The sequence below is a fragment of the Phoca vitulina genome, unplaced genomic scaffold, assembly GCF_004348235.1.
Source record: "Phoca vitulina isolate PV1807 unplaced genomic scaffold, GSC_HSeal_1.0 scaffold5, whole genome shotgun sequence".
Lineage (NCBI taxonomy): Eukaryota > Metazoa > Chordata > Mammalia > Carnivora > Phocidae > Phoca > Phoca vitulina.
In genome coordinates, this window is record NW_022589708.1 from 42,795,841 (window position 1) to 42,820,756 (window position 24,916).

Consider the following 24,916-nt stretch of genomic DNA (forward strand, 5'->3'; position numbering starts at 1 on the left):
CCAAACTTTCTGTGACAGAGGCTGATTAGCTCATCTTAAAGCACTGGCCTGAAGGGCAGGCATTTAATTTAACCCACATTAAGGGGCTTACTGGGGTCCTCTCCAGGGATGCAGGTTGTTGAGTACCATCTTCACTCTCTCCCTGTGCCTTGCTCCAGCTAGCTGGTATTTTCTGGAAGGGAACTTGTTCCCTCCTCTGGTACACCAAAATTTGCAGCTTTCACCCAGGGAACACCTCTAGATCACCTGGGTCTTGGGGGCAGTGGGGTTTATGCTTGAAGGGCACACAGGACTGCAACCAACAGAAAAAGTGTTTTTAAACCACTACTCCCCCCACACCTCCCCCAGCCCCTGCACAGCAAGAGGCAACAGGCCCAGCAGCACAGTCTCTCTATGAAAGATGCCTATTAGCTTATCTTCACTGCTACAGCCTTAGGGGCAAGCTTCTAATTAAACTCCATCTAAGGGCTATTTTCCTTTCTAGAGGATCTCAGAGGGTAGGCTCTATCTTTGTTCTCTCCCTCTGCATGTATGTGTGTCTGGTGACCTACTTTTTATATATGGTGTCTCAGTTTTTGTGGCTGCCACCCAAGGGCTGCCCCTTGACTGCCTAGCTCTGGTGTCCCCAGGGCTTCCAGACCTGGGTCCCATGGGACTGTAACAATTTTTGGCCAGCTACCACCCTAAAGGCACTGCACTGGTAGATTGAAACACACACTCCCAGTCTTTCTGTGAAAGAAAGGTTTTGAACATTTGCTAAAAACCTATAATCTAGCTGAGCAACTACTACACATTAAGCAAATGAGAAAAACCTGCATCAAAGGAGGTAGGAGAGGCTGGGACACATTCTCACCATAAATTCCACCTCTGACTTGGCAAATCAAAACCAGGGTTGCTATCCTGGAGCTTCAGACTGAGGGACAGGATCCTCTTTTGGCACATATCTAGGGGTCTACTGATATATACTCCAGTGATGGAGGCTGGTGGATGCCATCTTTTTGCTCCACCACTACCTCACTGCAGGTCGCCAATATCTCCCAGAAAGGAGCTAGTACACTTGACTGATACCCTAATTTTTGTGACTACTGCCCAGGGGCCACTGCTAATGTCCTGGCTCTGTAGCAAGTGGAACTTATGCTTATAGTCCCACAGAACTGTATATATTACCATATTTTAAAGGCTATTGCCTGAGGGTCTGGCTTCCAATCAGCCTGAATCTAGGTGCTCACTGAGATTCTCCTCATTTGGGCACTGACAGGTCTTGGCATACTTTCAACTAATGGGAGCCACTAAAAATAAAATAGGCTGCTCAGACAATCACAAAGGTTTGAGAGACAAGCAAGATGGGGGCAGGGTTAATGGTGAGGTTCATCTCCTACAAGGGGCCGTCCGTCAAGACAGGATGTGGCGGTTTTATATCTACTGCATAGAGCCAATACAGAGTGACCAGGAAAATGAAGAAACTGAGGAATGTGTTCCAAATGAAAGAAAAAGTTAAATGCTCAGAAAAAGTCCTTTATGAAATGGAGATAAGTGATTCACCTGATAAAGTATTCAAAATATCAGTCATAAAGATGTTCACCAATCTCAGGGGAAGAATGGATGAATACCGAGAACTTCAGCAAAGACATAGAAAATATAAGAATTTACCAAATAGAAGTTCCAGAACTGAAGAGTGTAATAACTGGACTGAAAAAAGTACCCTAGAGAGATTCAATAGCAGACTAGATGAAGCAGAAGAAATGATCAGTAAACTTGAAGGCAGGGCAATAGAACTCACACAAACAGCACAAAGAAAAAAAAAAAAGTGGAGATAGCTCATTAAGGAACTCTTGGGACAAGAATGAAGTGAACCAACATTCTAAAGTATAGGTGTCCCAGAAGAAGAGAAACAGAAAGGGGCAGAAAACTGCTAATGGCTAAAAACTTCCCTATCTGGTGAAAGAAACAGACTTCTATTTCCCGGAAAACCAGAGTTCCAATAAAAGGAACACAAGGAGACCCACACCAAGGCACAAAATAAAAAAGTCAAAAGTTAAAGATAAGAAAAAAATCTGAAAAACAGCAAGAGCAAAACAATTTGTATGTACAAGGGAAGCCCCATAAGACTTAGGCTTTTCTGCAACTTTGCAGGATAAAAGAGAATGATATATTTAGAGTGCTAAAAAAAAAAAAAAAAATTCCAACCAAGGATACATGGTAAATTTGTCTTTCAGAACTGGAAGAGAGATAAAGAGTTTTCCAGATAAGCAAAAGCTAAAGTAGTTCATGACTACTGGACTGGCCTTACAAGATATGTTAAAGGGACTTATTTAAGCTTGAAAGAGAAGGTGCTAATTATTAACAGGAAAACATATTAAAGTATTGATCTCATTGCTAAAAGTATACAGTAAAATTCAAAATAATCTTATATGTAATGATTGTAAATTAATCACTCAAAGTGAATATGAAAGTTAAAGACAAAAGTGGTAAAAATAACTATAATGATTAGTTAAGGAATACACAAGATAAAAAAAGATGTAAGATGTGACATCAAAAACAAAACACAATGAGGGGAAGTGAAAATGGAGAGCTTTAGAATGCCTTCAAACTTAAGTTATCACCTTAGAATATTGTGAACAATATAAGCTGTTGTATGAAAACCTCATTATAACCACAAAGAAAAATCTACAGAATATATACAAAAGATAAAGACAAAGAACTAAGCATACTACTAAAAGAAGTCATCAAATCACAAGGAAGAGAGCAGAGGGGAAGAAAGGAAGAGAGAGGAACTACAAAGCAGCCAGAAAACAATTATTAATATGTAACTTACTGTCATTTTGTTAAGTGTAAATGGACTAAATTCTCCAATCAAAAGACAGAGTGGCTAAATGGATGAGAAAACAAGACCCAACTATATGGTGCTTACAGGAAACTCTTCAAGTGTCTTCCCTTCAGACACAGACTAAACATAAAGGAATTGAAAAAAGATACTACATGCAAATAGAAACCTAAATAAAGTTGGCGTTGCTATACTTATATTAGACAAAATAGACTTTAAAATAAAGATTGTAATAGGAGACAAAGAATGTCATTACATAATGATTGAGGGGTCAATCCAACTAGATGATTTATAAATATGCAAATTTTAGGAACACCTAAATATATAAGCAAATATTTAACAGACATAAAGGAAGATACAGATAGCAATAATAGCATGGGACCTTAATACCCCACTTCATCAATTGATAGATCATCCAGATAAAATCTCATTAAGGAATTATTGGCCTTTCTCATTAAGGAAACATTACACCAGATGGACCTAACAGATATATAGAGAACATTCCATCCAAATGCAACAAAATACATTGTCTCAAGAGGACATGGAACATTCTCCAAAATAGGTCATATAGTAGGCCACAAAACAAGTCTTAATTAAATTTAAAAAGATTGAAATCTTATCAAACACCCAATGGCATGAAACTAGAAATCAATTAAAATATATGGAGATTTAACAACATGCTACTGAACAACCAATAGATCAATGAAGAAATCAAAAGAAATTAAAAAAAAAAAAAAACCTTAAAACGAATGAAAACAGAAATACAACATACCAAAACTTATGGGATATAGCAATGGCAGTTCTATGACAGAAGTTCATAGCAATAAATGCTTATACCAATGATTGAAACAGACTACTATGAACAATTATACAAGAGTAAATTGAACAACCTGAAAGAGACAGATAAATTCCTAAACACACAACCTACCAAATCTGAATCATGAAGAAATAGAAAATCTGAACAGACCAATCACTAATAAGGAGATTAAATTAGTAAAAAACAAAAACAAAAAACAACAAAAAGACCCCCTGCCTACAAACAAAGGACTAAGACCAAACAGCTACACTGGAGAATTCTACTAAATATTTAAAGCAAAATTAATAACAATCCTTCAAAAACTTCCAAAAACTAGAAGAGGAGGGAACTCTTCCAAGTCTTATGAGGTTAGCATTACTCTGATACCAAAAATAGACAAAATGCCACAAGAAAAGAGAATTACATACCAATATCCCCGATGAACATAGATGCAAAATCTGCAACAAAATATTAGCAAATCAAATTCAAAAAGACATGAAAAGTACCATACACCATGATCAAGTGAGATTTATTCTAGGGATGCAAGGGTTCAAAATCCACAAATCAATGTGATACACATAACAAAATTAAAGATAAAAATTTTATTATTGAAATAAGTGCAAAAAAATCATTTGGCAAAAATCAATACCCATTTATGTTAAGAACTCTCAACAAAGTAGAGAGAATATACTATACCCCAAGATATAAAAGCCATGTATGACAGGCCCAGTGCAAACATTGTACTAAATCATGAAATGCTGAAATTTTCCTCTAAGATCAAGAACACGACAAGGATGCTCACTCTTGCCATTTTCATTCAACATCGTAGGGGAAGTCCTAACCAGAGCAATCAGGCAAGAAAAAGAAATAAAGACATCCTATAGGTTCAGAGAAGATGGCAGAGTAGGAGGATCCTGAGTTCACCCTGTCCCATGGATACACTAAGATAACAGCTACATATATGCAACTAACTCTGAAAATGACCTGAAGACTGGCAGAACAGACCTTCCACAGTTAATCATAGAGAGGAGAATACACTGCAAAGGGTAGGAGAGGTGGAGATGCAGTTGGAATCAAACTCCTGGCAAGACTAACCACAAATGAGAGGGACATCACAAGCACAGAGAAGAGGATCACCCCACACCAGGAAGCCCCAGGCTGGTGGAACACTTGGAAGACAAGCCCCATAACATCTGGCTTTGAAAACCAGTGGCACTTAACATCAGGAGCCTTTAAAATCAGTGGGCTTAACTCCAAGAGAGCCAGGGGGCATCCACTCTTTAAGAGCCAGCATAATAAATAACTCTACCTGAGATAGCACAGAAGCAGCAGTTTGAAAAGTGCCTGGGATACACGTGAAGGAAATTTATTTAATAATCTATAACGTGCTAAAGGAGTAGAAATCTTCAGGACATTTCTTCAGGAACCAAAATGCTGGTGCGCACCATTTCTCTTCCCCACCCCTAGCCTGGATAGCTTGACACTTGCAGGAGACAACACTAACACTCTCCATCTACCTTACTAGAAACTCATGTCTCGCCTCCATGTTCCCCTGCAGACTCACCCCATCAAAGCTCCCCACTACACTGCCCCAACAGGGACTAGAAGGACTGCTAATACTCCAAAGTGACTCCTGCCCTGGAGAAAGAGATAACCACACACACCATCACATCTGCACTTCTAGAAGCTCAGTCTTTTAGCTGGCTGTCCAGAGAACATACCCTGTGCCCTTTGGTGCACCTGCAGTTATGGCAGAGAGGCCAATTACAGACAGCCAGTCTGAATGCTGGCTAAGCCCACCAATGAGCCCACCATAGCCTTAGGCCCCTCAACAGTGTAGGGACCAACCCCTGCAGTATGCCCACAGCAGGTAAAGCAGGCCATTGCAGGTGGCTAAGCTGAAAGCAAATATGGCTCAGCTACAACATTAGGGCATACACAGCCCCCACAAGAGATACCTCTGGAGTGCCTGGTTCTCATGACCAGGGAGGACTGTGCTACAGGACAGCATAGGACTTCTTATATCCAAGGACAAAATGTAGCTGGTCTCCCTAATACAAAGGAAGTTAGACAAAATGAGGAGACAGAGAAATATGTTCCAAATGAAAGAATAAGACAAAATAACACCAAAAGAGCTAAATGAAATGGAGATAAGCAATAAGCCTGATAAAAAAATTCAAAGTAATTTTCATAAAGGTGCTCACTGAACTTGAGAAAAGAATGGATAAAGTCAGTGAGAACTTCAACAAAGAGAAAATATAAAAAAAAAAAAAGAACCACTCAAGGGTGCCTAGGTAGCTCAGTTGGTTAAGTGTCTCACTCTTGATTTCAGCTCAGATCATGATCTCAAAGTTGTGAGATCAAACCCTGCATTGGGCTCCATGCTGGGTGTGGAGACTGCTTAAGATTCTCTCTCTCCCTCTCCCATTATGCCCCCCATCCCCTGCTCTCTCTCTCTCTCTCAAAAACAAACAAAAAACAGATGAAGCATTCAATACCTGAAAGAAAAAAATGCCTAGAGAGAATCAAGAGCATATTAGAATATGTGGAAGAATAGATCAGCAGGATCTGGAAGACAGAGTAATGGAAACGAACTAAGGTGAACAGCAAAAAGAAAAAAGAATAAAAAATGAGAACAAATTTGAGAGAACTCAGCCACATCAAGCATAGTAACATTGACATTGTAGAGATCCCAGAAGGGGAAGAGAGATGGTGGGGGCAGAAAACTTCTCTAATCTGGGGAATTAACCAGTTATCCAGATCCAGGATGTACAAAGCGCCTCTAGCATTATTGACCCAAGGAGGTCCATACCAAGACACATAATTAAAATGGCAAAAAGTAGTGATGAAGAAAGAACATAAAAAGCAGGAAAAGAAAACAGTTATAAACAGGGGAAACCCCATAAGGCTATCAGCTTATTTTTCAGCAGAAAGTTTGCATATCAAAAGGGAAGGGCATGAGGTGCCTGGGTAACTCAGTTGGTTAAGCATCTGCCTTCAGCTCAGGTCATGATCTCAGGGTCCTCAGATCAAGCCCTGCATTGGGCTCCCTACTCAGTAGGGTATCTGCTTCTCCCCACTCCCCTCCCCCTGGCTCATGCTCTCTCTCTCTCTCTCTCTCTCTCTCAAATAAAATAAAATCTTAAAAGATTTTAAGGAATGGTAGGAAATGGTAGGATATATTCAAAGTATTGAAAAGAAAAAACCTGCAACTAACAATACTCTTCCCCACAAGATTATCATTCAGAATCAGAGAAATAGTTTCCCAAACTAAAGTGAAAGGAATTACTCACCACTAAACCAGCCTTACAAGAAATGGTAGAGAATTCTTTAAGTGAAATGAAAAGATCATAACTAGAAGAAAATTATGAAAGGTAAAATTTTCACAGGTAAAAGCAAACATCCAGTAAAGGTAGTAGATTAATCACTTATAAATGCAATATGAAGATTAAAACAAAGAAGTATTAAAATCAGTAATGTCCTCAAAAATTAGTCAAGGGATATACAAAAAAAGATGTAAAATATGACATATCTACAAAAGTGGGGGGGTAAAAGTTATTGTTCTTTGGATGTATTCGACAATTAGCTACCATGAAATTAATATTCACTGCTATATACATAAGATGTTATCTATAAACCAGATAGTAACCACAAATCAAAAACCTATAATAAATATACAAAAAAACAGAGAAAGGAATCCAAGCATAACACTAAGGAAAGCCATCAAACCACAAGAGAAGAGAGCAGGAGAAAAAAGGAAAAGACAAATACTTCAAAAACAACCAGAAAACAATGAACAAAATGGCACTACATACATATCTACTAATAATTACTGTAAATGTAAATGGACTAAAGGCTCCAATAAAAAAACATGGGGTGATTGAACAGAAAAAATAAAACAAAAAAACAAGGCCCATCAATATGCTGCCTATAAAAGACTCATTCAGAACTAAAGACAGACTGAAAATAAAGAGATGGAAAAACGTATACCATGCAAATAGAAGAAAAAGAAACAGGGTAGCAATACTTATATGCAACAAAAGAGACTTTGAAACAGATTGTATGTATCAAGAGACAAAGAAGGGCACTAAATAATGATAAAGGGAATCATCCAACAAGAGGATATAAAAATTATAAACATCCATACACGCAAACATAGAACCACCTAAATACACAAAGCAAATTTAACAGATAACAAGGGGGAAATTCCCTGTAATACAATAATAGTAGGAGATTTTAACACCTCGCTTATATCAATGGGTAGGTCATCCAGACAGAAAAATCAACCAGAAAATAGTGGCTTTAAATGATGCATTGGGGGGAGGGGGGAGAGAGCAAGATGGTGGAGGAGTAGGAGACCTAAATTTTGTATGGTTCCAGGAATTCAGCTAGAGTTATCAAACCATTCAGAACACATACAAACTCTCCAGGAGATTGAAGAAAAGAATAGCAACAACTCTCTGAACAGAAAAGCGACCACTTTCTGGAAGGTAGGATGTGTGGAGAAGTGAATCTGAGGTGATATTTGGGAAGATAGACCACGAGGGGGAGGGAGCATCAGTCAGCATGCTATTGGCAAGTAATAGAGCAGTGGAGCACAAAATTGGAACTTTTAGAAGTCTGCTCCACTGAGGGATGTCACTACAGTGGCTAAGCAGGGGGTGGTACCCTCGCTGGGACAGTGGGGTCTCAAGACCCTGGGGGTAACAGAAAGACCAGGGGTGTTTGAGTGTGGCAGAGCTCCCAGGTATCAGAGCAGGGAAGCCAGCTGCAAAGATGGAGCCGAGGAGTGGGCTCTCAGCTCGGGGTTGCCATAAGACATGATCTGTGACACATCGGGCCACTAGCCTTTGAGCAGGGACCCAACAAGTTACAGATCCAAGGAGATTCCTCTTCCTCCCCCGGGAGGAGCAGCATGGGAGCCTGCTGCAGGAATCTGCTGGGTTTGGAGACTCTAAACAGGGTCATGTGCCAGAGATAGAAATGTTCGGTCACAGGCCGGGTGAGCACAGAGTGCAGCCGGAGACCAGGGAAACAGGAGTGATTGACTGCTTTTCTCTGAGGGCTCACTGAGGAGTGGGGCCCCAAGCTCTTGGCTCCTCTGGGACCAGAGACTGGGAGGCCGCCATTTGCACCCTCGTCCTCCAAAGCTATATGGAAGGCTTTCAGGGAACAAAAGCTACCAAGAGCAAACCTGAGCAGATTACCTAGCCTGGCCCCTGGCAAGGGCGGTACAATTCCGCCTAAGGCAAAGACATTTGAGAATCACTGCAATAGGCCCTTCCCCAAGATCAGAAAGAACATCCAGCCAAGACCAAGTTTACCAATCAATGAGAACAACAAAACCCCAGTGCTAGGAGAATACAGCACATAGAATTAATGGCCTTTCCCTGAGAATTCTTTAGTCTTTCAAAGTTAATTTTTTAAATTTTCTTTATTTTTTTCTTTTTCTATATTTTAGTTGAATTTCTCTTCTTTCCTTTTCCAACCAACATCAATTCCTTTTTTTAAAATCTTTTTTAATTTTCATTTTTACAGTCATATTCTATCCCTTCATTGTATTTAACCTATTTTTTTGGTGTGTGTATATATATGTTATATATATATATGTTTTTCTTTCTTTAAAATTTTGGGATACAGTTTCTTCTAACAGACTAAAATATACCCTAAATCTAGTGTATGATGTTGTCCTATTCTTTTTTTAAAATTTTTTTCATTCTTTTTTTCAACCAACTTATCAATTCCTTTTTTAAAATCTTTAATTTTCATCTTTATAGTCATATTCCATCTCTTTATTGTATTTGCCCTTATTTGTGTGTGTGTGTGTATGTGTATACATATATATATATAACAGACCAAAATACACCCAAAATCTAGTGTGTGGCTCTGTTCGATTCACCAGCCTGATTATATCCTTTTTCCCCCCCCCCTTTCTTTTCCCCCCAGTTTTGGGTATCTTATGACTTGTTTAGTGTATATTTTTCTGGGGTCATTGTTACCCTTTTAGCATTTTGTTCTCTCATTCATCTATTCTCCTCTGGACAAAATGACAAGGAGGAAAAATCCACCTCAAAAAAAAGAACAAGAGGCAGTACCAACTGCCAGAGACCTAATCAATACAGACATTAGTAAGATGTCAGAACTAGAGTTCAGAATGATGATTATGAAGATACTAGCTGGGCTTGAAAAAAGCATAGAAGATACTAGAGAATCCCTTTCTGTAGAAATAAAAGAAAATCTAACCAAGTGGAAATCAAAAAGGCTCTTAATGAGGTGCAATCAAAAATGGAGGCTCTAACTGCTAGGATAAATGAGGCAGAAGAGAAAATTAGTGATATAGAAGACCAAATGATGGAGAATAAAAAAAGCTGAGAAAAAGAGAGAAACAACTACTGGATCATGAAGGGAGATTCGAGAAATAAGTGATACCATAAGACAAAACAACATTAGAATAATTGGGATCCCAGGAGAAGAAGGAAGAGAAGGAGGGGCAAAAGGTATATTGAAGCAAATTACAGCAGAGAACTTCCCTAATTTGGGGAAGGAAACAGGCATCAAAATCCAGGAGGCACAGAGAACGCTCCACAAAAATCAATAAAAATAGGTCAACACCCCGATATCTAATAGTAAAACTCACAAGTCTCAGAGACAAAGAGAAAATCCTGAAAGCAGCTTGGGAGAAGAGATATGTAACTTACAATGGTAGAAACATTAGATTGGCAACAGACCTATCCAGAGAGACCTGGCAAGCCAGAAAGGACTGGCGGGATATATTCAGAGCACTAAATGAGAAAAATATGCAGCCAAGACACTATATCCACCTAGGCTGTCATTGAAAATAGAAGGAGATATAAAAAGCTTCCAGGACAAACAAATCTAAAGGAGTTTGCAAACACGAAACCATCCCTACAAGATATATTGAAAGGGGTCCTCCAAGCAAAGAGAGAGCCTAAAAGCAACACAGACCAGAAAGGAACACAGACAATATACAGTAACAGTCACCTTACAGGCAATACAAAGGCACTAAATTCATATCTTTCAATAGTTACCCTGAATGTAAATGGGCTAAATGCCCCAATCAAAAGACACAGGCTATCAGATTGGATTAAAAAAAACAAGACCCATTGATATGTTGCCTGCAAGAGACTCATTTTAGATCCAAAGACACCTCCAGATTGAAAGTGAGGGGGTGAAAAACCATTTACCATGCTAATGGACATCAAAAGAAAGCTGGGGTGGCAATCCTTATATCAGACAAATTAGATTTTAACCAAAGACTATAATAAGAGATGAGGAAGGACACTGTATCCTACTTAAAGGGTCTATCCAACATGAAGATCTAACAACTGTAAATATCTATGCCCATAACACGGGAGCAGCCAATTATATAAGCCAATTAATGACAAACTCAAAGAAACACATTAACAAAAATACAATAATAGTAGGGGACTTTAACCACCCCCCCCACTGAAATGGACAGATCTTCTAAGCAAAAGATCAACAAGGAAATAAAGGCTTTAAATGACACACTGGAACAGATGGACTTCACAAATATATTCAGAACTTTCCATCCCGAAGCAACAGAATACACATTCTGCTCCAGTGCCCATGGAACATTCTCCAGAATAGATCACATCCTGGGTCACAAATCAGGTCTCAACCAGTATCAAAAGATTGGGATCATTCCCTGCATATTTTCGGATCACAATGCTTTGAAACTAGAACTCAATCACAAGAGGAAAGTCTGAAAGAACTCAAATACATGGAGGCTAAAGAGCATCCTACTAAAGAATGAAAGGGTCAACCAGGAAATTAAAGAAGAATTTAAAAAATTCATGGAAACCAATGAAAATGAAAACACAACTGTTCAAAATCTTTGGGATGCAGCAAAGGCGGTCCTAAGAGGACAGTATATAGCAATACAAGCTTTTCTCAAGAAACAAGAAAGGTCTCAAATATACAACCCTAACCCTACACCTAAAAGAGCTAGAGAAAGAACAGCAAATAAAGCCTAAACCCAGCAGGAGAAGAGAAATAATAAAGATCAGAGCAGAAATCAATGAAATAGAAACCAAAAGGACAGTAGAACAGATCAACAAAACTAGGAGCTGGTTCTTTGAAAGAATTAACAAGATTGATAAAACCCTGGCCAGACTTATCAAAAAGAGAAATGATCCAAATAAATAAAATCATGAATGAAAGAGGAGAGATCATAACCAACACCAAAGAAACACAAACAATTATAAGAACATATTATGGCCAACTATATGCCAGCAAATTAGACAATCTGGAACAAATGGATGCATTCCTAGAGATGTATCAACTACCAAAACTGAACCAGGAAGAAATAGAAAACCTGAACAGACCCATAACCACTAAGGAAATTGAAGCAGTCATCAAAAATCTCCCAACAAACAAGAGCCCAGGGCCAGATGGCTTCCCAGGGGAATTCTATCAAACATTTAAAGAAGAATTGCACTTCTGAAACTGTTCCAAAAATAGAAATGGAAGGAAAACTTCTAAACTCATTTTATGAGGCCAGCATTACCTTGATCCCAAAACCAGACAAAGACCCCATCAAAAAGGAGAACTACAGACCAATATCCCTGATGAACATGGATGCAAAAATGCTCACCAAAATACTAGCCAATAGGATCCAACAGTACATTAAAAGAATTATTCACCATGACCAAGTGGGATTTATTCCTGGGCTGCAAGTTTGGTTCAACATCAGCAAATCAATAAATGTGATACAATACATTAATAAAAGAAAGAACAAGAACCATATGATACTCTCAATCGATGCAGAAAAAGCATTTGACAAAGTACAGCATCCTTTCTTGATCAAAACTCTTGAGTATAGGCATAGAGGGTACATACATCAGTATCATAAAAGCCATCTATGAAAAACCCACAGCGAATATCATTCTCAATGGGGAAAAATTGAGAGCTTTTCCCCTAAGGTCAGGAACACACAGGGATGTCCACTATCACCACTGCTATTCAACATAGTACTAGAAGTCCTAGCCACAGCAATCAGACAACAAAAAGAAATCAAAGGCATCTGAATCGGCAAAGAAGTCGTCAAACTCTCAGCCTTTGCAGATGATATGATACTTTATGTGGAAAACCCAAAAGACTCCACCCCAAAACCGCTAGAACTCATACAGGAATTTAGTTAAGTGGCAGGATATAAAATCAATGCACAGAAATCAGTGGCATTCCTATACACCAACAACAAGACAGAAGAAAGAGAAATTAAGGAGTCGATCCCATTTACAATTGCACCCAAAACCATAAGATACCTGGGAATAAATCTAACTAAAGAGGCAAATGATCTGTACTCAGAAAACTATAGAATACTCATGAAAGAAATTGAGGAAGACACAAAGAAATGGAAAAACGTTCCATGCTCATGGATTGGAAGAACAAATATTGTGAAAATGTCAATGCTACCTAGAGCAATCTACACATTTAATGCAATCCCTATCAAAATACCATCAAGTTTTTGCAAAGAAATGGAACAAATAATCCTAAAATTTGTATGGAACCAGAAAAGACCCCGAATAGCCAGGGGAATGTTGAAAAAGAAAAGCAAAGCTGGTGGCATCACAATTCCAGACTTCAAGCTCTATTACAAAGCTGTCATCATCAACACAGTATGGTACTGGCACAAAAACAGACACATAGATCAATGGAACAGAATAGAGAACCCAGAAATCGACCCTCAACCCTCTGGTCAACTAATCTTCGACAAGGCAGGAAAGAATGTCCAATGGAAAAAAAGTCTCTTCAACAAATGGTGTTGGGAAAATTGGACAGCCATACGCAAAAGAATGAAACTGGATCATTTCCTTACACCACACACAAAAATAGACTCAAAATGGATGAAAGACCTAAATGTGAGACAGGAGTCCATCAAAATCCGAAAGGAGAACACAGGCAGCAACCTCTTCAACCTCAGCTGCAGCAACTTCTTCCTAGAAACATCACCAAAGGCAAGGGAAGCAAGGGCAAAAATGAACTATTGGGACTTCATCAAGATAAAAAGCTTTTGCACAGCAAAAGAAACAGTCAACAAAACCAAAAGACAACCAATAGAATGGGAGAAGATATTTGCAAATAACATATCAAATAAAGGGCTAGTATCCAAAATCTATAAAGAACTTAATAAACTCAACACCCAAAGAACAAATGAGCCAATCAAGAAATGGGCAGAAGACATGAACAGACATTTCTGCAAAGAAGACATCCAAATGACCAACAGACACATGAAAGAGTGTTCATCATAATTAGCCATCAGGAAAATTCAAGTCAAAACCTCAATGAAATACCACCTCACACCAGTCAGAATGGCTAAAATTAACAAGTCAGGAAATGACAGATGTTAGCGGGGATGCAGAGAAAGGGGAACCCTCCTACACTGTTGGTGGGAATGCAAGCTGGTGCAGCCACTCTGGGAGACAGTATGGAGGTTCCTCAAAAAGTTGATAATAGATCAACCCTATCACCCAGCAATTGCACTACTGGGTATTTACCCCAAAGATACAAATGTAGTGATCTGAAGGGGTACATGCACCCCAGTGTTTATAGCAGCAATGTCCACAATAGCCAAACTATGGAAAGAGCCAAGATGTCCATCGACAGATGAATGGATAAAGAAGATGTGGTGTGTGTGTGTGTGTGTGTGTGTGTGTGTGTGTGTGTATATATATATATATATATATATATATATATATATATAAAATGGAATACTACTCAGCCATCAAAAAATGAAATCTTGCCATTTGCAATGATGTGGATGGAACTAGAGGGTATTATGCTAAGTGAAATAAATCAGAGAAAGACAAGTATCATATGATCTCACTGTTATGAGGAATTTGAGAAACAAGACAGAGGATCATAGGGGAAGGGAGGGCAAAATGAAACTAGATAAATCCAGACAGGGAGACAAACTGTAAGAGACTCTTAATCTCAGGACACAAACTGCGGTTTGCTCGAGTGGAGGGCGGTGGGAGGGATGAGGTCGCTGGGTGATGGACATGGGGGAGGGTATGTACTATGGTGAGCGCTGTGAATTGTGTAAGACTGATGAATGACAGACCTGTACCCCTGAAACAAATAAAACATTATATGGTAATAAAAAATTTTTTAAAAAAATGATGCATTAGACCAGATGAACCTAACAGATATGTACAGACCATTCATTTCAAAAAAAGCAGAATACACATTCTTTTCAAGTATACATGGAACATTCTTCAGGATAGATCACATTAGGCCACAAAACAAGTCTTAATAAATTAAGAAGACTGAAATAGTTATGAAGCATCTTTTCTGACCACAATGCTATGAAACTAGAAATCAATCACAAGAAAAAATATGGAAAGAACACAAATACATTGAGGCTAACATGCTACTAAACAATGAATTAGTCAATAAGAAATAAAAAAGGAAATCAAATAATACTAGGAGACAAATGAAAATGAAAACAACAGTCTGAGATCTTTGGGATGCAGCAAAAGCAGTTCTAAGAGGGAACTTGACAATTATACAACCCTACCTCAAGAAACAGGAAAAATCATGAACAACCTAACCTTACACCTAAAGGAGCTAAAGAAAGAAGAACAAATAAAGCCCAAAGCTAGTAGAAGGAAATAATAAAGGATTCGAGCAGAAATAATTGAAATGAAGATTTTCGAAATAGAAAATATCAGTGAAACGGAGGGTTGGTTTTTTGAAAAGATAAATGATGTGCATAAACTTTTAGCCAGACACATCAAGAGAAAATGTGGACTCAAATGAATAAAATCAGAAATGAAGGATAAATATCAACCAACACCACAGAAAGAGAAAGGACTATAAGGGAATATTACAATGCATTATATGCCAAATCAGGAAGGAATAGCAGAAAATTTGAACAGACCAATTACTAGTAATGAAATTGAATTAAAAAAAAAAAAAAAAACTCCCAACAAACAAAAGTCCAGGACCAGATGGTTTCACAGATGAATTTTACCATTTAAAAAAGAGTGTATATAGGGGCGCCCGGGTGGCTCAGTCGTTAAGCGTCTGCCTTCGGCCCAGGTCATGATCCCGGGGTCCTGGGATCGAGCCCCACATGAGGCTCCCTGCTCAGCGGGAAGCCTGCTTCTCCCTCTCCCCTACTTGTGTTCCCTCTCTCGCTGTGTTTCTGTCAAATAAAATATTTAAAAATAAATAAATAAGTAAAAAATAAAATAAAATAAAAAAGAGTGTATATAGGGGTATCTGGGTGGCTCAGTCGTTAAGCGTCTGCCTTCGGCTCAGGTCATGATCCCAGGGTCCTGGGATCGAGCCCCACGTTGGGCTCCCTGCTCGGCAGGAAGCCTGCTTCTCCCTCTCCCACTCCCCCTGCTGTGTTCCCTCTCTCGCTGTGTCTCTCTCTGTCAAAACAAATAAATAAAATCTTTAAAAAAAAAAAAAAGAGTGTATATATCTATTCTTCTCAAACTATTCCAAAATATAAAAGAAAAAGGCCAACATTATCCTAATACTAAAAACAAAGACACTAAAACAAAACAACAACAACCCAAAACAAAACAAAACCCCTATAGGCTTGTATATATGATAAATATAGATGCAAAAAATCCACAACAAAATATTAGCAAACTGAACTCGACAATACTTGAAAAAATAATTCACCGTTATCAAGTAGGATTTATTTTAGGTATGCAAGTATAATTCAATAGTCACAAAATAATGTGATATACATTAACCAGAGAAAGGATAAAAAACATATGATCATCTCAATACATGCAGAGAAACCATTTGATAAAGTACAACATCCATTCATGATCAAAACTCTCAACAAAATAGGTTAAGAGAAAACATACTACAACATAATAAAGGCTATATATATATATATATATATAACCTATATATATATATATAACCTATATATATATATAACCTATATATATATATATATAACCTATATATATATATATATATCAGAAACCCACAGCTAACATCTTACTCAATGGTAAAAGATGGAAACCTTTTTAAGATCAGGAACAAAACAAGAATGTTCACTCTATTCTAGCTGTAGCATCAGACAAAAAGGAAAACTCTAGCTGTAGCATCAGACAAAAGGAAAAACAGAAAAGGAAACAGAAAAGGCATCCAAATTACTAAGGGAGAACCAAATCTGTCAGTATTTGCAGATGACAGGATACTATGTATAGAAAACCCTAAAGACTCTACCAAGAAATTGTTAGAACTGATAATTCCATAATGTTGTAGGATACAAAATTAACATACAGAAATCTGTTGCATTCCCAAAGGAGCAGGAAAATTAAGAAAACAATCCCATTTACAACTGCACCAAAAAGAAGAAAATGTTTAAGAATAAACTTAACCAAGTAGGTTAAAGATCTGTACTCTGAAACCTATAAAACACCGATGAAAGAAATTGCATGGATTGGAAGAATTAATGTTGTTAAAATGTCCATACTATTCAAAACAATCTATAGATTCAATGCAATCCCTATCAAAATACCAACAGCAGTTTTCACAGAAGTATAACAAATAATCCTAACATTTGTATGGAACCACAAAAGACCCTGAATAGCCAAAGCAATCTTGAGAAAGAATAATAATCTCAGATTTCAAGATGTACTATAAAGCTATAAAAATCAAAACAGTATGGTACTAGCACAAAAATGGACACATAGATCAATAGAACAAGATAGTGAGAACTAAACTCATGCTTATTTGGTCAATTAATCTATGACAAAGGAGGCAAGAATATACGAGGGGGAAAAGATAGTCTCCTCAATAAATTGTGCTGGGAAAACTGGACAGCTATGTGCAAAAGAATGAAAATGGATCACTTCCTTCCACCATATACAAAAAGGAACTCAAAATGGATTAAAGGTCCAAATAAGACCTGGAACCATAAAACGCATAGAAGAAAACATAGGCAGTCATCTCTTGGACATTGGCCTTAGCCGCATACTATGGATATGTCTCAAAGGCAAGGGAAACAAAAGCCAAATAAACTTTTGGGACTATACTGAAATAAAATGGTTTGCACAACAAAGAAAACCAACAAAGCAGAAAGGCGACCCAGTGAATGGGAGAAGATATTTGAAAATGATATATCTGATAAGGGGTTAATATCCAAAATATATAAAGAACTTATACAATGCAACACCACCAACAAAAATATGAGATTAATAAGTGGCTAGAGGACCTGGCATCTAAAGAGGATGGGCAATAGACACATGAAAAGATCTTCCATATTACTAATCCTCAGGAAAATGCAAATCAAAACCTTGAGTGCATTATGCTGAGTGAAATAAAAGAAAGACAAATACCATTTGGTATCACTTATATGTGGAATCTAAAAGGAACAGAAATAAAACAAAAACTTCACTCATAAAAGAACAGATTGGTGGTTGCCAGGAGCTGGGGTTGGGGGGCCAAATGGATGAAGGCGATCAAAAGGTACAAACTCAGTTTTAGAATAAATAAGACACGGGGCTGTAATATATAGCTTGGTGACTATAGTTAATAATACTCTATTGCATATTTTAAAGTTTCTAAATGATTAGATCTTAAAATTTCACATCACAATAAAAAATTGTCACTATGTATGGTGACAGTTATTAGACTTATTTAAGCAGTCACATTCTTTATATATGAATGCATAATGGCAGATAAATTACAATTTGAAGTTATTATGCCACCTTTTGTATTTCAATGGAATACGGAATGAAAATGACTTAGACAAGCAATGATTGACTCTAAATTTTAATATGTATGACTATTAAAATTAGACCCATAAGGTTAAAAGAGAAATCAGAATGGCTAAACGTTACCATATCTGCTATAATATTTCCACAGAAAAATTAAACAGTAACTTTAAGACTTAAATATTCAGTGTCTATTTATTTTATTTTACTTTGATTTGAAAAGTCCATCATGTGAGAGAAGAGGCATTTGGTTGAATGAAATTCTATATAGGTGCATGTCAAGTTTTGACGTCTCAAACTGAAAATATCTTAAAACTGCTGGCTTGTCAGAAAGAAAAGAGCTACATTGAAAATTTCTAACACATCTGACTCTTAAAAATCTAAATTACCATATATTTACTTTTGACAAAATATTTTGTGAGAAAACAAAATAACTCATCAAAGACAATTGTATGGTGTCCCACTATATAGAATATTGATGATATAAATAAAACATGCACCATATTTTAGTATCTTTTAATTTGCACAGCTTTAAATTGTTTTTCCAAGTTGACAATACTATAGACATTTTTTTAGAGAGAGAATGGTCCATTTAAAAAAGAATTCAATTATTCAGTGTTACTGTACTTTATGGAATATATGTGAAATGTCCTATGTAGAAATTTGCATTATTAGCAGAAGAGTAAATTTAGTTCAAAACAAATAGGTCCAATTTGAATTATCAAACCATATAAATCTATATCTACATACAAATGACTTAGGCTTTCTATGAATTTTAATTTTTTTTTTTAAAGATTTTACTTGAGAGAGGAAGACAGAGTGCATGCACGCACACATGAACGGTGGGGAGGGGCAGAGGCAGAGGGCCAGAGAGAATCTCAAGCTGACTTCACCCTGACCACAGAGCTTGACGTGGGGCTTAATCCCAGGACTCTGAGATCATGACCTGAGCTGAAATCAGGAGTTGGATGTTGAACAGACTGAGCCACCCAGGCACCCCTGAATTTTAATATTCTAAATGTAAATTTTAATATGCCAAACTCTAAGATTGCTAGTCTGTATGGTATGTTTTCTTTTGGAAACAGTTGAAAGGAAATGGGGATGGATATATATGATCAACAAACAAGTTTCAACTATTCTAACATGCTTCTTGGCAAAGTTTCTGGAATTTTCACATTGGGTGCATATCTATAATCTTCTTAATGTGGAATCAATATGCACTTACTAAAATACTGACAGCAGAGACAATACACAATTAGAATACAAGACTATCATCAAGGACCTGGTGATCTCCTGTGATGACTGAAACAGCAAATAACTACAAGTGAAATATAATAAAACAGGGGCGCCTAGGTGGCTCAGTTGTTAAGCGTCTGCCTTTGGCTCAGGTCATGATCCCAGGCTCCTGGGATCGAGCCCGCATCAGGCTCCCTGCTCCGCGGGAAGCCTGCTTCTCCCTCTCCCACTCCCCCTGCTTGTGTTCCCTCTCTCGCTGTGTCTCTCTCTCTGTCAAAATAAATAAATAAAATCTTTAAAAATATATATATAATAAAACATTCACAAGGCAGGTAAAATATCCTCAGAAGATTCATCATCTGGGTCGTATACTTCTGAATGTTTGGAAGCAACTGAAATACCCCCAAGCCAGTCTCCTCTGCCATTTCTAGTTCAGGTACATTTTGTTGTGTTAAACGACCCCAAATACCCATCACTGCTACTGTCCATGTGGACTTAGATTGCAGGAACTCATCATTAGAAATCCTGGCTTACTAGTTAATATAAAGTGATGCTGGAATTTAAAGTCAGATGAAAAAAGAACATCCACTTATTTAATAAACATTTAATACATTTTATAATATTTACTCACATGGAAGTGAAGAGTCACTGTAAACCTTAGCTACAGCATTGTCCATAGTACTGTTTTTTTTTTAATCAAAACAAAAACATTAGTTCCTAGAACTATATAATGATAGTTTTGAATGTTTTAAATCCATAGAAGACATCTAAAGTGTAGGAGACAAAGAGAAAATGGGAAAAAAATCTGAACTATTTTGTGATAATAAAATGATTGTAGGAAAACAAAGAATGCAATTTTTCGTTCATGAATAAATGGAAAGAAGCAGATCATTTGGAAGAAATGTAAGGGAACACTGTAAGTGTGGTGATGTTTTGTGTTCAGTGCACAGAGCACTGGTTAGAACTGATGAGGCCTGGCCTTTCTAAGTGTTCAGCATCACAATGAGAACAGTGCTGTTAGCTTTTAAAAAGACGATGAAGTTGTAGAATTTAGGTGTCGATAGTAAACTTCCCCTTAACAAATATCGAACAAAACATTTGCTTACAAGGCATACAAAACTACCCCTCAGACTGTCCACATAAATTTACCAGTTACATCTCTTTGGGCTCTTAAATTTTTAACTTTTGTTTTTGTACTTTTAAATCAGGTGATTTATCTTAATTCTTGACAGTATTTGAATTGACAAAATGTCCGATGTCTGAAAAAAAAAAAATGTTCCTTTATTTGTGTTACTGCTTTTTCTAGTTAAGTATAAAAGAATATAGAATCCTTCAGCTTTAGTGATTGACAGATTTGTTAAGGTGTGTGTTGAAGTGTGTGGAAGAGGGATTATCGTTTGTTTCTACAAAGCTAAGCATGTCATTTAACCACGTCAGTAAACAGGGATATTTTATAGGAGTTACCCAAATTGTCCAACTTTAGTAGGTAAAAAATTCCAGCTGAGAAACAACAAAGCCTATGGATCCATCATGAAGACAGCTGAAAAGAATGAACTGGCCATACCACCCTTCAGTTGGGTAGCTGCATGAAGAAAGACATATTGCTACATTGTAGCATTCAGAGAGGAAAAGCTTCCTTTAATACTTGTAGAGAATGACAACTTTTGTTGTATGTTTTCACTTTCCAACTTTCTTTTAGAACAGGAAGTCCTGCAGATACAAAAATGAAAGGACACTGAATCAAAAAAATTAATGAGCATGAACAATTAAATCTATCAGTGAGGTGTTATAAACTGCTTTATATGGGAATAAAGGGAATCATATGGGCTTTCAAATTCCTTCAGAGTCAAAAATTGCTACTTAGGTCTCAATTCTGAGTTATTGGGGCAATAATGCATATCTCTTTTACTTAATGAATACAGGAAGGAGTATTTTCTATAACCTTATTCAGTGCTGAAAGAATTACATAGAGGAAACAGAAATATCTTATATTTTTAAAGCTGGACACTGACCAAAGATTTCTTTTTATTTTTTATCTTGTGCAAGTATTTGTAAATTATCAAACAAATGTGTTCATTTTAAATTCTGTAATAAAATAATAGTCTTTTAGGAGACACATAATTATCCAGGGACACTGTAAAACAGTACTGTTTTTAATATTTTATATGGTATATAACAAAAACTTGAACATATTCCATGAAAAAATGGTCTGTTTTTCGTATGTATGAATCCATAAGGTGAAGGAAAATAAAAGTTTGTATTGTATCTCTTTTTTGACACCATTACATTCTGCTCAGTTCTAAGTACATTATTCTGTAGAGGATTAATTTTGTGTGTCTGGGTCAATAGAAAGCCTTCTGGTTCAAATGTTTATTTCACAGTAACTTTATTGAAGACAAGCAATGTTTTCTGTGATGCCCATACCAGGGGAAACTGGAAAGAGTACTAGAGAAAAAACACTGCCAAGGTTAAAGTGGCTAGTTCCTAAACTAATAATTATACAGTTAATCATATTAACGCATTGTCACTATTCTAGGGATTAATAGCACTGTTTTAGCTTAGAAGAGAGTTTAGTATATTCTTTATAATTCTTGGCATTAAAATAAGTGCTGGCTGGTGAAAACCAGTACTTTTACTAAAAAAAATAATTCTTAACTTTGGGTTCTGTTTAATGTATTATGAACACTTGTGAGTCTCTAAAAGAATTGCCTTATATTCCATAGTTTCTCCACTATCACAGCAAAAAGCATATAACATATGCTTAATGTCTATTTGTTTAATTAACTAGGATATTAGACAATAGGAAGTTAAATAAAAATTCAAAAATCTGCTTTTTAAAATGATTGTATAGGTCACAATATTAATATCTGATAAAACAGGCAATATATAATGAAAGATGGAAGAAAACTGAATTTTTAATGGTTTCTTTTAAAGAAATTATTTATCAGAGGCCACCATGAGAACATTAAAATGCTAAAAAGATGCTTACTTATTGCACATGGGATAATCTGTCATTTGGATTTCTTATCATTCATAACTCTGTTCACTTCCAAACTAAGAGTAACACAAAATATGTGCATTTGGCAAAAAACTCATTACTAAATCTTCTAATCGCCATTTCTAGAATGCTTTTAAAAAACAAACCATACATCACCTCTATCATTTTCCTTGATGACCGGTAATCCATGATTTTTTATACTTTACCCACTCATTGTTTTACTCATGGGTTAATGAAACTCATATGCACTATAAACTTTTAGATGCATGAATATATCAGCGTTTTTCATTTAAAAAATTATTTTAGTATCTAACAAACACAGATGAAAAATCTAAGTTAAATATATCTTTCACACAAATTTATTTGCTTCTCCATCTTTCTAGAAACTTGTAATTATAGCATTAGATTTTTTTCAAACAATTTAATTCATGGATTTTACTTTTCAAGATTTACTTAGGAAGACTGCGATAGATATTGCAATAGAGGGGACAAATTCAATAAAAGATAACAGATGGGTTGCTAGAGGGGAGGTGGTAGGGGGAAGGAATAATTGGGTGATGGGCATTAAGGAGGGCCACTTGATGTAATGAACACTGGGTGTTATATGCAACTGATGAATCACTAAATTTTACCACTGAAACTAATAATATACTATATGTTAACTAATCTGAAATTAAATTTAAAAAAAATTTTAAAAAAATGATAACTAGAAGAGAGAAAAAAGAGAACAGATTAAAGGGATTCTATATAATCCATGTTAAAATCCAGACAAATTTTGTATAATTTTAAAAACAAATTTTAATATAGTGAAAAATACTGGACACTTTATACATAAGAATATAAAATTATTTTCCTACATATAAACTTAGAAATTGAAACTTCAGTGGTTTTCTAAATGCTAATCAAGGGGACCAGCTATGTCAGAATAATCAGGGCAGTTTTAAAAAAATGTAATTCCTGGGGGTGACTGGGTGGCTCAGTCAGTCAAGCATCTGCCTTCAGCTCATGATCCCGGGTTCCTGGAATCAAACCCCTCATTGGGGTCCCTGCTTGGCAGGGAGTCTGCTTCTCCTTCTCCCTCTGTCTCTCCTCCTCTCATACTCTCAAATAAATAAAATCTTTAAAAAAAAATGTAATTCCTGGACTGCACCTGTGATTTAGTATACTGAGGTAGATCAGGGATTCTACAAATTTTAATGATTCTTAAGTGTTTTGATTCCAAATTAGATTTAAAAATTATTGTACTATTTCATAACTTCTTTCAAATTAAAATGCTATATAACTTTAAAATGTTTTGTTAAATTTGTCCATGTTTGCTTTTGTATACATTGTTATTGTTCAACTTATCTTAAAGCAACTTGTGATTATAACAGATTTTTTTCAAAATTAGCAATGATTTGATTAAATATTCCTAGAAAGTGTCTGGGCTCTCATGTAAGTAGGAATAAGAATGCCTTCTGGAACAGTATACATTAAAGGACTCCTGTGAGGAAAGCCATGTGGGTCACAGGGGAGACAGGTGGGCTCTTGGCCCAGGCTCGGGCACCAGGCCAACCAAGCCGGAGACCAGCCCTCCAGTGGGCCGGGGGCGGGGAGGGGTGGGGACGCCTGGTGCCAGGACCCTGTTCCACGTTGGGAACGACTTCACCCTGGCCTTCTTGCCCTACTTCATCACCTACAAGTGCAGCAGCCCGTCTGAGTACAACACCTTCTGGAATCACCCACATCTTCGTGCAACCATGCAAGACGCTGTTCCTGGACACTTTTTTTTCCGACCCGGGAAGGTGGCATCTATGACTTCATTGGGGAGTTCATGAAGCCAGAGTGGATGTGACAGACCTGATAGACCTAAACCTCGTCATGTCCTGGAATGCAGGCATTGGGTAGCACAAGATCATGGTTGTTGCCCTGAGCTGGACCACCCCTGAGCTCATTGTGTCCCGCTGAAATCCCCTCTGTGTTGGAGCCCTGGGTTTTGAGTTTGACTGACGTATATCCAGATGAGCAACGATTCCAACATCAGTCTGGTCCATTACATCGTTGCATCTGCCCAGGTCTGGATGATAACACGTTACGACCTAGGCCACAGTTTTCAGCCAGCAGTACTCCTGATGTTCCTTAGCATCTACAAGGCTTGTGTCACGGAGACCTTCATCCACATCTGTTCCCTGGGCAGCAGGACAGCACTGCTGTCCAGAGCTGTGATGACAGGCCTGCTGGCCCTCAGCACCCTGGCTCTCTGTGGTCCTGCTGTCAACATGCACTCCTCGGTGTCTTGTACCAGACACTCACATACCGTTCCCGGCTTCCAGGTTTCAGTGAAGTAA

General features: G+C 37.2%; 1 pseudogene; it reads left to right on the forward strand.

Annotated features, from left to right (window-relative positions):
• The first annotated feature begins 1,523 nt into the window (after positions 1–1,523).
• Positions 1,524–24,916, forward strand: LOC116631410 (annotated as a pseudogene).